The 14,983-nt window shown below is 42.3% G+C and overlaps 1 non-coding gene across 1 annotated transcript; it reads right to left on the bottom strand.

Annotated features, from left to right (window-relative positions):
* Positions 1-14,016: 14,016 nt before the first annotated feature.
* On the bottom strand, positions 14,017-14,088 carry TRNAE-UUC (transfer RNA glutamic acid (anticodon UUC)). Its single transcript has one exon. It is a non-coding gene; the product is annotated as a tRNA-Glu (tRNA).
* Positions 14,089-14,983: the final 895 nt, after the last annotated feature.

Below are 14,983 nucleotides of genomic sequence, written 5' to 3' on the forward strand. Positions count from 1 at the left end.
AGATGCTAGGCTGTTAATCTCTGACTGGAGTATGTTCAAGGTTTGCATGGTGGTGTTGAACTCTTGCTCCATCACCATAGAGGGATTTAATATTGCCTTTTCCAACTCATAATCTCCAAAGCCGGGGAATAGGACTCTCAAGGCTGAAAAGAACTTGGAGTTGTGATACACAAATGGATTTTCCACGATTTCTCGACTGGCACGTTTATGTGGCACAATCTTATGAACAAACGAACCCAAGTTTGTAATTTGGCTAGCATTTAAGGTGGAGTGTTTGGTGACAGAAGGAGCCAGGTATCCAAGTCCGCATCGTCCTGACCAATTAGGTGGGAATCCTTTATACACTTTGTTGCCGCATAAAATGAAAAGACCAGTGTAGTTTAAAGACAAGGTTAGAATTGAGTCTGTAGTTCCCAGGATCTGGACTATTTCATGATCTGTGCCACTTGCACTGTTACTACCTAAACATCTCCATTTCCCATGAGCTCCTGTCAGTCTGCGAGAACAGAATAGATTGCGGAATAGCTGGTACAGGAGGCCTGCAGTCTGATTTTGGCAGCTATAAAGCCTGGTCTTGTCACCTGACCAGGTGAGTCCAGATTTTTGATCCACTCATATATAGTCTGTGGCATTGGGCAGCCTAACCATGCGGATAGCTGCGATACCCCAAGTTGCACACGGGTGGCTCGTAGGCCATCCAGAGCACTTGGTGATTTGGCAAATGTTTGTGCCAGAGGGAGTAGTGATAGAGTCACTTACAATTCCCTTGAGAGTTCTGAAGATGCCACCTGCGGAATCAAACCACAGAGTTTGACTGCAATATTGTCTCGGTATGTCACCCAGGAAAGGTCCAGCGCCATGTTTACTTCCAATGCACAGGGAAAAACTTTCACCTATTGCTTGTACTTGGGCAAGGGACAGTCCTTGACCTTCTAAGTAGTCTTTCTGGGGCTCAAGTGACTCACCAGGAGAAGAAGCAGAGTGAAGTTTCCCTTGTTGCGGATACCATACTCTGTTATTCATCCATTTTCCGTACTTAGTCTACCAGGTGTTCATATCAGCAGGAACAAAGACTAGTTCAGGTTCTTTTGCACTATCTAGCTGTTGACATAACCAACAGTCAGATTGATTAGTTAGCGTGGCTAGGGCTTGGTAAACTGGCATAAGGGGGTGTTTGGTCTGTGCCCGACCTGTTGAAAAGGAGAGGGTTAGTAAAAGCAAGACACGGATCAGAAAAGAGCCCATAGCGGAGACTTAGAGAGGGGAAGAGGGACAGATAGAGACCAGCACTCTCCAGTCAGCTTTCTAATAAATGATTAAAAAAAAAAAAATATATATATATATATATATATATATATATATATATATATATATATATATATATCTCCACTAATAGTTTGTGTGTGTGAGTGTGTATATATATAGGGAGTTTTGAAGCAAGGGGGAGGAAATGGGTCAAAGTAGGTTTTCTCGATCCGTGATCTTGGGAAAAGCTGTCTACTTCGTGATGTCGGCTGCTTCTGGGGCCTGGGTTTTGGCCCTCGAAATCCTTAGTTTAAGGTCACCTGTGGGGATTATCTCCCAGTTGTCTTGAGAGCGATGTTCTGGGTCTATTTTGGCGTGGCTCGCATGGATCCAGGAAGATTTTTCCTTTATTTTGATGGCAGTGCAGGTCGTCAGTAAGACTTCATAAGGTCCTTCCCAGCGAGGTGACAGTGCGTGTTTTCTTCTAAAGACCTTGATGTACACCCGGTCTCCTGGTCGAAAGGGATGGCAAGGCTTGTCAGAAGGTGGTGGCCATGCCTCTTTTACCTGTTGACAATATGCTTCAAGTATACTAGTTAATTTTTGTATATAACAAGTCATAGCATCAAATTGTTCACTTAAGTTCCCATAATATTCATTTAATCCAGGAATTGAAGGTTTAGAGACGCCAGTAGGTATCGGACGTCCAAAAACTATTTCAAAAGGAGTCAGTCCATGCCTTCTATTTGGAGTATTTTGAATCTTCATAAGGGCCAAGGGCAGAGCCTCTGGCCATTTAAGTCCAGTTTCTTGACAGACTTTTCCTAGAGTTCTTTTTATATCTAGATTTTTACGTTCCACTTGCCCTGATGACTGAGGGTGATATGGGGTATGAAATTTTAATGAATACCCCAGAGTTTTTTGCAAGCAAGTGGTTTATCTCTGCTGTAAAATGAGTTCCTTGGTCTGATTCAATCCATAAAGGAATGCCAAAGCGAGGAATAACTTCAGTTATTAATTTCTTTACCACTGTTGTGGCATCTGCATGTCTGGTCAGATAGCGTTCAGTCCATCCACTAAACATGCAGAAAATAACCAAACAGTGAGAGTAACCTAAAGCTGAAGGCAAGTCCATAAAATCCATTTGGAGTGCCACAAAAGGCAGTGTGGGCCTGGGAGGACTTCCTGGATCACACTGATTTTTCCCAGAGACTTGGTAAGATTTGCAAGTTGTGCACTAGGAGGGGATTTGGTCAGAAATTTTACGGATGCCAGGGCAAAACCAATTGTCTTTCAGTTCCTTAACTATCCCCCGTTTGCACATATGTCCCATTTGGTGGGAGATAAGTGCAAGCCAAAAAGTCAAAAGAAAAGGAGCTACTGGAAGTCCATTTGGTCCAATGTATAATCCATCTGATAATTGTTTGGCACCCTTTTGTATCCAATTGTCTTTTTCAGATTGTGGGGCATTTGCCTAATAGTTAATAACATCAGTCAGGGATAAAGGCAGATTTAAAAATTGGGTGGAAAATGGATAAGGGGGTCCATAGTGAGCTGCATGTTTAGCAGCTCTGTCAGCCCTGTCATTCCCTAAAGATATGACATCAGTCTCCTTAGTATGGGCTGAACAATGAACAATGGCAATTTTTGAAGGAAGGTGAATAGCTTGTAATAAGGCTGCAATTAAGTGTCCATTAGCAATAGGAGTTCCTGCAGAAGTTAAGAATCCACAGGATTTCCAAATTGTGCCAACAGCATGGCAGACTCCAAAAGCATATTTGTGTAAACGAAAGAAAAACAAGGTTAATGGTTAGAGCAAATTGTAAACCAGTTTTTGAGTTCAGAGGACAGCCAGTGAAGGAGAATTTTAGATGTCAGCGTCAAAGTATCTTTTGCAGTTTAAAATGTCTCTGATGGTGTCGTCAGGTCATCTCTTAAGTTTATATCAAGTTCATCAGCTTCAGTTTGTAAGGCTTCAGGAAAAAGGGCAGGTTCAGTTCTCAGTGATTTCAAATGAAAATGATGGAAAAAATCATAAACGTTAGTTTGGACATCTGTAGCCAGATATTTCAGGAGACTAGAAGAAATCAGAATCCAGTCCAGTCAACAGATATAAAACAAAAACCTCAAAAGACAACAAAACTAGGATCTAATATCCGCAAACTTATACTGAAATAGTTTTTACTGAAATATAATTTTTCTCTCTAAAATCACCCTCATTTTTATTAAGATAGCAAAATTAAAACTAGTTTGCAAAATAAGTCTAGTTCCAATAGAGTTGGCTCAATTATTTACATAAGTACAGCAAGAATAGCAGTTGATCACATAGGCTCTTTTAAATCTGCTTTGCTGGAACTTTTTATAAGGAATCTCACATTGAACTTTAAAGGTCTCTCGAGGCCAGGAAAGCCAAGCCAAGGATTTTGTCATCAGACTTTGCCTGCAATACCTATAGATTTGGGTGAATTCCTCTATTCTGAGGTTTCCCCAAAATATTTCAAGGTTCCTTGTACCTGCCAGATAAGTGACATTCTTTACTTATCCTGGTAAGTGCTGCTTGGAACATAAGGTACCAGGCCAATATTTCCACATGGTTTTATTCCATAAAGTCAAATCTTCATTCCTCAAAAGCTGTATGGTTATATTGCAAATATGATGTTCCAGTCACAACCTTGGTAATAGAACCAGTGTTTCCAATTGTGTCCTGTTTTAAGGAGAACAGATTCTTATTGAACTTATGCAAATAACTATATTGCCATGAAAACAACAATACTCACTTACTAAGAGTTTCTAAATTCGAGGGATCAGGTAGAGAGAAAAAGATAAATATTTCAATTTTACTTACAAAAGTATCATTTACCAAATTGCTATAAGTCATAGCTAGCTCAGGAGAAAAGAGAAAAAGTTTTCCTTAAATCTGAAAAAAACAAAACATTAAAAATTCAGCAATACTTCAAACGAAAAATCATAAAAATTATAATCATCCTTATTAGTTCATTCTGTCCTGTGTAATCCATTCTTGATCCCAATCTTTTTGTTAGCAGCTTCATGAAGTTATCAGTCTGTCCATCAGATTTCTATAATTTTTTACCCAGTTCAGTTTTATGATCAGAAAGTTTGTCAGAAACCTGTACTCCAGTGTAAATGTCAGAGTCCTTTCCATGAATTTTTCTGAAGTTGAAACATTTTGCAAAAGCATTAGAGTAAAGAAATAAGTCTGTAAACAACAAGACCTCAAAATGGCAATTGACAAGGAAATTTGGTTAATTTTGTGACATACAACACTTTAAAATAATAATAACCAGAATTATGACTGATAACCAGGACAGATCAGAATTTCAGTAATGTTATACAATTTTAAAACACCTATGTCAATAACATTTGCCCACATAATAGCACCTAAGCAGGCTTATCATCACTGTTCTGACAATGCTTTCCATGTAATTGAACATATTGAATAAGCCTAATAAGTTTAGTATCTTTCCCCTTATAGGAAGAGAGCAAATTTCTTTGAGAAGTTCCAGGGCCCTTTGAAAATTCCCAAAGAAATAAAAGTTAAAAAAAAGACTTTAAGATATGAATTTTGGGGGAGCTTGTCAAAAATATAAATAATCAAAGCAAACAGAGCATTAACAGTCCAAAAGTCTTAATAGAGAGACCTCAGTCTTTTGAACGTAGGAAATTATTTTAACAGTTTTTTTTTTTTTTTCTGTCTTTTAGGTAGACTTACTCAAAGGTAAAGAAAAATCTTTTGTAACCTCTTTATCAAGTTTAAGCAAATTATCCTTTTAAGAGACAGAAGACCAAATTTTAATTTTGCACCAGCTTATTTCTGCTATTAAAACTCATTTACTTAATTAAATTCATTTCGATCTTAGCCAACTTGACCATGCATAAAACTCCTTTTCCAGAATTCCTCTTCCACAAACCTTCTATAACTTTCCTTTTACATTCAGAATTTGTCCCATGTCTTTCTTTTCCCTCCTAGTACTTGAGGACAAATTTATCTTTCTTAACCAAACAAAATATTTCCATTCTTTGTACCTTTATACATCTTACTTTCCTTGTACACAGACATATTTTTCTTAATTTTTAGTAGCTTCAATCACATATACTAATTAGGAATTTTACCCCTTAGAAACCCTAATTTGTAAGTAAAAACTAAGTAAACAATTGTAAACTTTCTTTTACATTAGTATCTTGTGGCTTGGAAAATTTATAAACACTTCATAACTTCTAGAAATATGTTACTTTATAGTACAATCTTTTAATAAAACACATGTTTACCAATAGACCCAAAACACCTTTTAGTTTTCCTGTAATGAAAAGCCAAAAGTAGACAAATGTACATTTAGCAATCAATGTCTAATATCTTATCTTATTTGGAAATGATGATACTCAGAGAATTTTTATCATAAAACTTAGCAAAACTCTCAAGTTTTAAGTCACCAAAAAGAGTTTGGAAGCTGTAACCACCATAACACATAATTATTGTTTAAAGTTCATCCAACATTCATCTTTTTCACAACTATTTAGTTACTTATTCCCAATAATTATTTAGATTGCCTACAAGACTTCATAAGACTTCAGATAAAATTAGCCATCATTTAAATTACTATTTTTGTTAACCAGTTCTGTAATAGAAATAACATCAGTTTTTTTCTTACAAAATTTCATGTAAATTTCGTCACCTCTTATACCTTTAAACATAATTATCATTAAGATTTTTATCAATAGGTCTTGGTCTTCTAATTTTGGACAAGAGAAGCATTCCCAGTCAGACATTTTAAAACATACTCAGGCAAAGTTGATGTAACCTCTTTGTATAAAATTAGCTCAAACATTCCAACCTTTATAATCTTATCAACACTTACACTTTTACATGTTCTCAATTCAATTGTAACCTGAGTCAAGGTCTTAAGACTAGTCAAATTTTTCCCTTCCTTTTTCTAGCCTTAATTCTTAGGTACCAATTAGGCAATTATGTGAGAGCTCTCAAAACATTTTTTTTTTCCCCAATTTAGAAGTTTTTCCAATTCAAAGGATCCGTCGTCTGGCCATTGATGAGTAGGATCTTCACTTGTATATTTATTCCAATAGTGACTCGAACCAATAAGCCTTTTTAAGGAAAGACCCGGAGGTAAGTTTCCACGCTTAGAATAAATCGTCACCATGGACGCAAGAGGCGTCCCTGGTGAGGGCGCAGATGATGTAGCCCCCATGATCCACAGAATTCACTCCCAAAGATATTCAGAGAAAGTAAAGACCTTCGTTGCACAGGCGGTAAGGATGGTGTCTCCGGTCTCCCACAATAGTGTGGGACGCCTCCAGTCATAGACCCGCTAATCTGTGACACCGGGCAGGCGATACTGGAATGGGATTTTTCCAGCGCTAACAAGCAACGAAGGTAAAGACGACAAAAGCCCTTATGGACTGGGCCTTTTATGACAAACTCCCCTGAGAGCTTGGCACAGCCGGACAAAGAGACAGTTCGGAACCCCAGTCTACTCGACTGGCCACCAAGGTGCACCCCGGTAAATGCACCTTCCGTATGGTGGAGACCAAGGAGAATATTCTCACTGGTCACAAAGCCAAGTTTTCTCAGGACACAGAACAAGACAGAAGGAAAAACCTCATCCAGTTTTTTTTTTTTTTTTTTTTTATGTGCACAATGTCACGCCTTAGGTCTCTTGGAGCCAGAATAATACCTGGGGGGGAGGTGCCGCAGGGTTGAGGACTGTGTGCTTTTACAGAGTACCTGGTCGTTGCACGGACATTTTCTTGCAGTTGGCGGGGGACCTGTGTCATCTACCCCGTTCCGTGATCCAACTTATCCTGTCACGGGAGTCTTCTGAAAGTGGCGAGCGCCCTAATGGCTCTTAACTGCTCGACCCGCGCCCACTTAAATTTGCGGCCTTTTTGGCTTCCAAGATGCCCTTGGCAATGACCTTCATTTCATGTGCATAATAACCCACAGCAAAGTTTGTAGACGCCGGTCTGGTGAGACCCGCAAACTCACCAGTCTGTGGGGCCGGCCCAGACAGCAGGCTTATAGGGCCTATGCCTGCATCCTACCCTATGGTATTTCCTTCTTATGACAAAAGACACAGACAAAAGAGAAAAACAGAGACTATCTCTGGGAGGAAAAGGGATCAAGATCAAAAACCAAGAGTACTCTACCAAATTTAAACCAAGAGTCACTAAAAGCCCAAGAAACTAGTTTCCCAAATATTTTCTCCTGCCAATCTAAATTTAGAAAGAGAAAAAATTCTCACCACTTCCTTCCACCGGACTCCGCAGATAGAGATTCCGGGAGGCTGATGTGGTAAGAAGTCTTACCTTTTGCCGGCTTTCATCAGGCGTTCCCATATCTCATCATCTGCAGTAGTCCAGGGAGAAGGCAGGTCTTCCAGCCAGAAAAGGCAACTTGCCAGCCAGTGTGGTCTCCTGGCGACTACGCCAAAACTGTAGGGGGAAGAGGGAGAATCTCCCTCTGCCCTTTCCCTTAAGGTTCTTCTGGCTGGCCAAATAATCAGCAAGACAGGTTAGCAGGAGAAAATAATACCAAGTTTAATAACACGTATACATGGGAGAAACTCAGAAATGAGCAACTCGTCCCTCTGTCTAAGCTGCTTTCTTAAGTATTGCAGCTAAAGGCGAAGGAACGTGTTGGGGGTGGGTAGTGGCCTGGGACTTCAGAGGGCAGAAGGACAATTCTTTTCAGGGTCATCTATTGATAATTTGGTCAGGGAGAGATAGAGTTTTTTGATAAAAGGGGCTTGGTGCCCCTCCCATTGCAACATCTATTTTACATCATCTTTATAGCCATCATGATAGAAGATCTGTTCCAGGAATGACCCACCATGCCAGATTCTCTAGGCAGTTAGTGGGGGAGGTCAAATATCCTTATTGTCTTCAGCTCGAAATAATCTGCATACCAGAGTGGTGCTTCCTGGGGCAGCTTGCCCTGAGCACCATCAGCCACTACCTGGCCCATGGGATAATCTATGGTTAATGGGTCCCAGAAGAATATGTGCCCTCAATCTGGCCTCCAGTTCTTTTGGGATGAGGATAAGATTGAAAATTTATAAAGATAGGGGGAGCCATATTAAAGGGAGTGAAACATAACCCCCTTTGAGTATAGGAAAGGGTGATGAGAAAGTTTTTAAAAGTTGGTTTATTAGTCAGAGTTTTCCAGAGAAGTAGGCTAGCAAATCCAAAAATCTAAAGGATGGGCTAGCAGACTGCAAACTAGGAGAAATAATGCCCTAGTTCCAATATGAAGGTAGTGTGCCATAGAGTCAGGAAGGGTCTATGCTGCAGATGAAATTCAAAGGCAGTCTCCTGGAGAATTCTCTCTTGCTCAGAGAAGGCTGGTCTTTTTGTTCTACTTAGGCCTTCGATGACTTGGATGAGGCCCACCCACATTAGGGAGGGCAATCTGTTTTATTCAAAGTTCACTGATTTAAATGTTAATCTCATCCAAAAACACTCTTACAGAAACACCCAGAATAATGTTTGACCAAATATCTGGGCACCCTCTGGCCCAGCCAGTTGACACACAAAATTAACAATCATAGTTGTTGTGAGGTGTGAATTGGCCAAGGGGCCTTGAATTAGGAGGTATTAAGGCCTGGGGCAAGAAGAGACACATTGGCCAGACCGGAATTTGAAAAGGAGTTGTTTGAGGAAACCATATATCTCTCATTAAACCAGTTATCTGGGAACTATCAGGGACATAAAAGTTCTGCTGAATACCTTTTTTTAAGACCCAGCACTGTGTATTCTGAGAAATAAAATTTGTGCCTTGGTTACTGCCAGTAATGTCTGGAACTCTGAAGGGGATAAGAAGCATCCTGGCAAGGCCTCATACTGTGGCCTTAGCATATGTAGATTTTGATTTATATTGTAATGTCTGAGGCAGGAGATTCCAGAGTCCTTTACCCTGAAGGGGACAACACTCAGACAATGGCACAAAAGTTTGCAGTGAATGTGCAGATGGGGCCATTTCTTGGCCAGAGGATCCAGTGCTAAAATACTGATCCTTGGTCCTGTTATCAGGGATATCTCAGCTAAGGGATGGGAGGCAGCAACATCCCACTGAGCTCCATTCATGATGGTGACAATGCTGTCCATACAGTCTATAAATTGCCATTACTGTTCGCTCAATTCATGTCAAGGGACTCCTCAGGCAGCCAAGGAGTCTGGATGAGGGGTGACCTCTTCTGGCACTGTGCCATCTGGCAAGGGACTAAGGACAGGGGAGGCCATCCCCTCCTGCAGGTGGTATGCCAGAAGGCCCAGGATTGCCTCCACCCTGTTTTAAGGAGGCCTCAGTACCCACGCTGAGCTCATGGGGTGCTATTCCCATGATCCAAAACATAATGGGCAGCTGGATAAGGAGGGCCACAGGTGCAGGGTCTGTGAGAGACTCTATTTCCAGGACATCTCAGCATGTAGCCAGCAGTTTTTTTTTCTCTTGAGGAAGGCTAGCCCTGAGCTAACATCTGTGCCCATCTTTCTCTACTTTGTATGTGGGACACTGTCACAGCACGGCCAGTGAGTGGAGTAGGTTCACACCCAGGATCCAAACCCGCAAACCCAGGCTGCCAAAGTGCAGCATGTGGAAGTTTAACCACTATGCCACTGGGCCAGGACCCAGTAATTTTTATGTTGATAGTATATAGCACAGGGCTAAGAGGGACAACTTCTTTCATCAGAGGCCCTGGGGCAACTTATGACATCATAGGTGGTCCAGAGACTGCAAGAGGCATGAGAAGAGGCATGAAAACCTCTCCAGTGAAGGAGTCTCTGAGGGTACTAATGGGAGTGCCGGTTGCTTTTAATTTGGACACATTCTAGAATCCTTTGGAGGGGCCTCTTTTAAGGTAGGCTGATTTGTAAGTGGCAGCATCAGTGAGATTAAGAAAAATTTGTAAATGAGAAATACGTTGCCACCAGAACCCAAAAAGGACTTGTATGTCCTTAATGAGTGTGTCAAATGAGCATCCTTGGAGGAGGGCCATCAGTGTAACATCATACCAGTGCTCCTGGAGAAAGGCGATGCAGCTAAGATCCTGTCTGCAAAGACTGTGTGTGATGGCAAAGCTGTGAGGAACCCCCTGGGCAGCCTGGAAAGAGGATATTGTGTCCCTTTGGACATGAGGCAAACTGCAGCTGAGAGGCTGCTGAAATAGGCAATGAACATGTTAGCCATATCTGTAATAGTAAAATATTACTGGTTGTTGATTGGATGGAGTCAGTAATTTTAATAACATTGGGTACTAGGTATGGGATACTTACTGGATGGGACCACACCATTAAGGTTGCAGTAATCCACCATGAGGCACCCATACTTTTCTTTCTTTTTTTTTTTTTGGTGAGGAAGATTGGCCCTGAGCTAACACCCATGCCCATCCTCCTCTATTCTGTATGTGGGATGCCGCCACAGCATGGTATGATGGGCGGTGCATAGGTCAACACTAGGGATCCAGGCCTGCATACCCCGGCTGCCAAAGCAGAGTGCGTGAACTTAACCACTACACCACTGGGCCAGCCTCTACCCATGCTTTTTTTGTTGTTGAATATCAAGCAAAATTAGGCTGTTAAATAGAGAGGCAGTGGGGATAATTACTCCTTTATTAATTAGGTCTTATATAATAAGTGTTAGTCCTTAAAGGCTCTGTTTTAAGCTACATTGGGCATATGAAGTATTTTAACTGGGGGTCCATGGGGCTCTCAGTCTACCAAGCCAATTTATAAATGTCAAAGACTTAATTTAATTTGAATTTATTACTCATTGTTAGAAGGTCTATGTCCAATATGGCAGATTTTAGGGCAATGGATACTATGACTATTGGAAATTTAGGCAAGGCTTTCAAGTGAAGCATACCTATGTTTCTTTATTTTATATTTAGTTACTTTCATAAGATTATAGGGAGTACAATGTTTAAATTTAGTGGGATACCCAGCTATAGCAGTAACTCAAGCCCAAGCATTAAGACCATGAAGCTTTGTCAATTGGTGCATTTTAGCAGATGTTAAAGTTAACTTAGAACCTATGCTATTGAGGAACAAAGCCAATCAGTGCCCCTTTTATCTTTTTTGTTATATAAATTCTTTTAGTAAATTTTTCGTTTATAATTGAGTCAAATTATGGACTTTTATACACACACATGTAAAATTTATTTATTTTTTATTTTCTAGCCTATATCTACATTGGTTTGGGTGGTTTGGTTTCTTTTTTCTTTTTCTTTTCCTTTTTTTGTTTGTTCATTCATTTTAGGCTTTTAGCTGCCTGAATCCACAGTTTCTAGTTTCTGTCTCTGGCGAACAATACTATGCGTGGACTTTCTAGGTGGTTACAGCAAAAGCGGGAGAGGGGAGCAGCCCCCAATAGGCAGCCATTTCTCTCTCCAAGGCATCACCATCCACCTCCCAGGGATGGAGGTTTGCACTCAGAGGCTGTCACAGCCTTTTCTTGGGACAGTGCAGTTAGCCCCTGGTCAGAAGTACAAGTCCCTTTTCATTGTCTTTTTGTATAAAATCTTTTAGAATGGCATACCTCTAGGCAGGTAAAAAATTTAGTTTCTGTTTTAGTCTCTTGTATGTCCCAAACTGTTTTGACTCTTTGAGTGTTTATCAGGTAAACTCTTGGTGGTCCCAAGTGGCCCTGTCTGTGGGTGGTGGCCTCCCTCTCCAGGATGTCCCAAGTGACCTCTGAAGGATCAAGATCCACTTCCAGGAGAGCCACAGCGGCCTTCTCTGTATTTTGAGGCTCCAGGTTTTGAGCATAAGGCCCTTTAGCGTGCTGGTAAGCAGCAGCGCTCAGAAAGGCCCATGAGAGTGGCCTAGGGTTTTATATTCCTGAATCAATGGCATGACTTCCCTGTCAGAGGTCTTAAGCAAGGCAGAAATAGTGTCCCCTCCTTTCCTTTTTCACTAAGCTTTGTGTCACCAGTCTCCATCCATGTAGTCACTCCTACCTCGCTGGGTCAGGCAGCTAAACAACATAACAATCATGACCTTTACCACAAGACTTATGGGGTACCATGGTTACAGGGATGCCCTCACATTGACCCCGTGAATGGCTCAAGACAGAGGAGTCTCACAGAGTAGTCTCCCACTATAGGATGGAACAGGCCAAATGAAACGGCTCTGTTACAGAATATAGTGACTCTTGACCCCATGACTTGTCGGTGCTGCCAGGTGGGCTGATCAGAGACATCCCATGGCACCTGGAAGGGATTACCCCTCACTCCCTTCAGTGGGGTCTATCAACAAGAAAAGTAGCCAATTAATTGAAGCTGCTCCCAGGTGCTCTGTCCTGGACACTGGATGCCTTGACTCAGATAGAAATTAGGGGAGGATTCTGTTCACAAGTTCCTCAGTTGGTGGAGGGGATTCACAGCGACACCTGGTGGAGGCACCAAAAAGCAGCTTTGGGCGCAGCACCAACATGCCAGCCAGCTGCGTGCCTGCCCGAGCTGCTCCTGCCATCTGGAAGAACCTGTAAGTCAATGGCACTCTAGTGGCATGTCATTCAATCTGGGACCAAACCACCCTGCTTGTTAGGCGAATTGTTTCAACAGGTTTTATTATTATTCTTTAGTATGGTAAAGCAAACAGATCAGGATAGTTAATTTTAACTGCCACTGAAAAGATAGCTAATTTTACTCAAAGTTCCCAAGAGAGGGAATATACATTATGTCCGGGTGGGAAAGTGGGGGACACAGAGAATAACTGAGGTTGAGGTCAAGAGGCGGAGGGGGAGGGAAGAACTGTGAGCAAAAGCCTTTATGGTGGTTTCCTTGGGATGAGGCAGGGCAACCAGGTTTAGGATCGGGCTGGTTTGAATAATTTCAGCAGGTTCAAGGGCATGGTGGCTGTCCTTGGTTGGCTGGTACCTGGCCCTGGGGTGATTAGGGCAGGTTTTAGTGGCCCAGAGTGTGAGAGCCTGATAAAGGAGGTGGTTGGGGATGTGGACTTAACAGGCTACTCAAGAGGGAGACCTGACTGATTTCTAGCCAGGGCCACAAAACTGAGTCAAGAAAGCATTTATAAAAACTATAAGAATCCACTAGTCTTGCAATTTGTTCCACCCTGTGCTCTGTAGTGGGTTGAATAGTGTCCTCCTCCAAATTCATGTCCACCTGCAACCTCTGAGTATGATCTCATTTGGAAATAGCATCTTTGAAGATGCAATTAGGATGATGTCATACTCAGAAGCAATAAACTTGGATATTTAGCTGAGGAGATTTCCAAGCAAAGTGTTGCAGGCATAGACTGGTTTCTCCTTGATGCTTATAGTAAAATGCAAGAGGAAAGAAGTAAATTGAAGAAGGGACAGTCAAGCAAAAGGAGCCTCCTCCTTCCCCTCCCTCCTCCCCTCCACTCCCCCACTCCACCCCGCGGTGTGTGGGAGGGGACAAGCAGGGGTGGCTCTCCGCAGCCGTTTGACAATAAATTTTGAATATTTAAAATATTATCTAATATTTAAATATTTATAATGCTATTCACATCTATAACGTATATGGTATCTAATATAATTAATACGTTACTGACAGAGAAAATAACTAATGATGTGATGAAAATTAACACTTAGATCAAGAGAGATGACAATGAGGCCCAGAGCTTCACGGGCCTCAATTTCTCCAGGTTTAAAAGGAAAGACACACTCAATTTGACCTAAGTCGTTCTAGGGGCGAGAAGCCAAAATTTTGTCAAATATTTCCAATTTCCAAGGTCTAAGAAGAGAGCAGATAACTTCTGTTCCCATACCGGGAGTTGAACCCGGGCCGCCTGGGTGAAAACCAGGAATCCTAACCGCTAGACCATATGGGACCCGCCGAAAAACACTTCCTCATGCACGTATACATCACCTACGTCAGCTTGGCGGCCGCATGCCCAGACAGCGACTGTGCGTCACAGGCTCGCTCCGCCCTCACGGAAATGTGTCCTGTTTATGGCTGCCCTGACCTCAGGAACCCCCACCTCCCGCCTGGGCCGCGGTCGGAATGTCCAGGCCTTTCCCGGCGGCGGGCACGCCTGCTCTGGAAGTTTCCCAGGAGCTGACCGGGCGGATCCTGAGCACTTGTCCGCACGGCGCGCGCGCCTGCAGGCTCGGGAGCACGGGCACACGCAGGCCCGAACTGACAGCAGGCTACTGCTTGACCTCAACAACTGACTTCGAAAACAAAGGACCCCACCCAGGGCCTGGACTCCACGTGAATCTTTTCCGCCAAAAGCAAAAACAGAACGTGTTATCTTTTACTTCTTTGGGCCTCAGAATTCTCAGTGGTTGGTACTTTGTCCATCGCAGGACTTGGCTCTGAAATTCACCCTTTGTGGGGAAGGATGTCCTTTTTTTCTCCAGTCACAGAGTTTCCTTTTAAGAGCTTCCATTGGGCGTATCACTGACAACTCAAGCTCAACATGGCCAAAAAAAAACATGATTCCCCCAATCCAACCGAAACTCCGCTGTCCTGCGACTGAGGTATATGTTCAAGTCTCAAGAATTAACATAGTGTGGTACCCGTGTATGAACTGACAGTGAGAGGAGTCAAACAGAATGGAAACTGCAGTTTGGCACGGTATACACCGGGAGTAAGGGAAAGGACAAGGTGGCGTCTCAAATCAGCAGGAAGGCTAGACTGACCAACACACAGTACCTGGACCTGTGGTAGAAAAGGGGAAGGTACATGCAACACTCACCCCATACCTCATCTGAAACCACACA

The sequence above is a fragment of the Diceros bicornis genome, chromosome 10, assembly GCF_020826845.1.
Source record: "Diceros bicornis minor isolate mBicDic1 chromosome 10, mDicBic1.mat.cur, whole genome shotgun sequence".
NCBI lineage: Eukaryota > Metazoa > Chordata > Mammalia > Perissodactyla > Rhinocerotidae > Diceros > Diceros bicornis.